The sequence below is a fragment of the Cephus cinctus genome, unplaced genomic scaffold (genome assembly GCF_000341935.2).
Source record: "Cephus cinctus unplaced genomic scaffold, Ccin1 Ccin1_scaffold3202, whole genome shotgun sequence".
Lineage (NCBI taxonomy): Eukaryota > Metazoa > Arthropoda > Insecta > Hymenoptera > Cephidae > Cephus > Cephus cinctus.
In genome coordinates this window covers 172,759-175,732 of record NW_014334501.1, presented here as the reverse complement: position 1 = coordinate 175,732, position 2,974 = coordinate 172,759, and the positions used below count along the sequence as shown (strand labels likewise).

At 53.4% G+C, this 2,974-nt stretch overlaps 1 protein-coding gene across 8 annotated transcripts in view; it reads right to left on the bottom strand.

Moving 5' to 3' along the window:
• LOC107274493 (DNA N6-methyl adenine demethylase) overlaps positions 1-2,974 on the bottom strand; it is a 65,643-nt gene that overhangs the window by 59,410 nt on the left and 3,259 nt on the right. The window contains exon 1 of one of the 8 annotated variants that reach the window (XM_025091740.1): positions 2,927-2,945. The exons of the other annotated variants lie outside the window; for them this stretch is intronic. The gene's annotated coding sequence lies outside the window, so the exon portion shown is untranslated. Of the gene's footprint in view, positions 1-2,926; positions 2,946-2,974 lie in introns of those variants that run through there. 8 annotated transcript variants of the gene reach the window in all.

Genomic DNA, 2,974 nt, shown 5'->3' with positions numbered 1-2,974 from the left:
CCTCGGCGAACCAGACTCCGGCCGCCAGCCTGCCTCACTGGCTGGCTGCCGTAATAGCTTTACAGCTGTGGATGTTGGAGCTTTCGCTATCGCTGGAAACTTGCACTGTCGTTCGGGACTTTCGCTTGTAAAGCTTGCGTGAGAGCGCCAGCGCGGCAAAGGTCGACAAACCACGAGGGAAAGAGAAGCTCCGGAGCTGCCGGAGAATCGAGAATGTTTCTGTTTACCGCAACACGAAAGCTTTTTAACGGGGCTGTTATTAATTCCGTGAGAAGGCGTCGAAGGTCCAGCAGGAGTTAAGGATCTGCGCGATGATGGAGGAAAGCTCCGTCACTTTGTCGCTCTCTCTCTCTCTCTCTCTCTCTCTTTCTCCGTTCTGGAGTTTGCGTCCAGTCGTGTACACGCAGGGCCGAGCAGTTGCTGCTGCTGCTGCTGCTGGTCCTGGGTCTGCGCCACTACTGGGAGCACAGCACCATTACTGTTATTATGAGAGTACCGCTGCGAAAACATCTTTAAGGACCCCGTGGAGTCATAGGCAATTGAACTTTCCTACCGTCCATAAATCGTCCACACTGTATAACGTGAACTTTAGTCTTTAAAGGTCGCGAAACTCACTGTGCCGCGATATTGCGTGACCGTACCAAGACGATAATCTTTTAGAACGACGATCGAGCGTCTCACCCGGTATATGGAAAATAACGATCGGGCCAACTAGTCCTCTCGAATCTTCGCTCCGCTATACTCAGCCGAGGAGTCACAGAGCGAGCCCTCCGGGTCATCCTGACTCCATCCTGACTCCATCCTGACTTCATCCTGCTCACTTGCTTCTTGCTCACGAAGCTTCTCTACTCTCGCTCCCCGTGTTTCCCCTTCGGTTCTCTATCTGCGCGCACGAGAGAAAGTCGGGAGAGAGGGCCAAAGGAGGGGAGGAGAAATTACACGGCGGACCGAAGCTTTCGTTTCGAAAAGCCCCATTAAAAGCGCGAGCGTCGGACGACACCATAAAGAAGGTTGGTCAGAGCCGAGGGGGTACGCGCCCCTACCACGTCACACGGTTTTACTACCCTTATTTGGGCCGCGTACGCCCCTCTCTCGGGTTCCCATTAAAAAAAACGAGGAAACAACAAAAAAAAAAAAAAGAAAAGGACGAAAAATAAAGCTGCCTATATTTCCTCGTTGGCAAAGGACCCAGGGCCATTGGGAACACGCGTTCAACTTTCTCGGTCCGCTTCCCGTGTTACGCTCCTCTCGCAGAGAACACATTAAAATGCTTTTTCAAAATGAGTTTAATCCTGGCAATGGTACGAAATTCCCGAAATTCCTAGGAAACAGATCATCTCTCGGGAAAAGAGAGAAAAGAAAAAAAGTGCGCGATTAACCTCGGCATCTTTACGTGCCCTTCACGGCTGCGAGAGAAAAGTTCGCTCAACCCCTCCCGCTTGGCGCTCGCAGATGCTCGCTATATGCACTTTCGCTGAATCGACCGTAGCATACGCACAAAAATTCAATACCGCGTCGCGCGTTGTGAGCCTGCCATAGTGTACGCTCCGTCGCACTATACCCAGTGCGACTACACGACACGTCGGGATTCTTTGCCGGCTCTCGGCGACATCAGGGACAGCACGCGCGAATTTTCGCTCCACGAAGTACATCGCCAACCGACGGAGACTCGCGCGTTACGCGAGAGACGGCAAATTCCCCGAATTCGTTCGCCAAACGTAGCTGCTACGTTGCGAACGGCCAAACAGCCAAACCGCCAGACTTTCGTGCATCGAGCAGACCGAGACTCCGGCTACTCGGTGCTCTCCCTCACTTTTCCATTTCCCACAGTGCAGGTTTGGCGAACAGGCTGCGTCATCCATCGCCGAGAAAACTCAAAGGGATCCCTGTCCAATTTTTGGCAATGCTCCTCCGCTCGCGCTGCCCATCCCGAGGACGTAAATCTCCGATAACGTCTCTTTCTCCCAGCCGCTAATTCCGGCGTTGCGAAACGAAAATGGCGCGCGCGCTAAAGAGAGAGAGAGTGAGAGAGAGAGAGAGAGCGACGCCGAAGTTGCAAGGGGGCGGGGTGGTTCGGGTCAAAAAGTAAAAAAAAAAAGCTCCGTTGGCGGCACCGAGCAAAAAAGCTCCGGGTACACTTTCGCCGACCTCGTGGTGCCGCGGTGGAGTCTCGCGCGGCGACAAAGGCTGCTTGATTCAAGGTCCCACACGCACGCACGCACACCCGAGTCCCACTGAGCGACGGAGCGAGCACACACGGTCGGCCGACACTGTACAGGCACGACGCACACACGATTCCTTCCCGCTTCCCTCCGCGACCGGATTGGTACACACGAACGATGAGCTCCGACTGTCCAGCAAATGTGCTGCGCTTAACCGCCTCAATATGCACGAGTGTGCACGGGCACGTTCAGAGAGAAAATTAAATGTATACGTAGGCACACGGACGCGTGCGTCTACGTTGGACGGTATATCGTGTATATCGTGACATCACGAACACCGCGTACGAGGAGCGGAGGGAACCGACGCCGACGCCGCGCACCGTCGTAGTACGCCAAGTACGCGTTCAAGGGACTCTCTTAAAGTCATCCACCCACGCGTCATCAAGATATCGGAAATTATATAAAATTGCGTTGACTGCGAGCCTGATATTTAAATTGGTTCGCTAAAGCACAGATTAATGCAGGCGGGCTGATGTCAAAGATCGGCTCGCACGGGACCCCGCGCGCCATAACGGTTTTCCCCACGATTCCCCACGATTCCCAAAGCAATCAACACGTTTTTTCCTTCGCGTCTTTCATTCAACTAGAGAATTTACATTACGTGTCGCAGCAAAGGGGATGACAGGACGCACGTGTGTATCCGACCTGATACCGGATTGCCTTGCCTTGGCATTGGAAATATCCAATGAGCGAATGAAACTTACCGATGCCAACGATTCGATTGACGATTCCCTTTTAACACACCCGCCCCC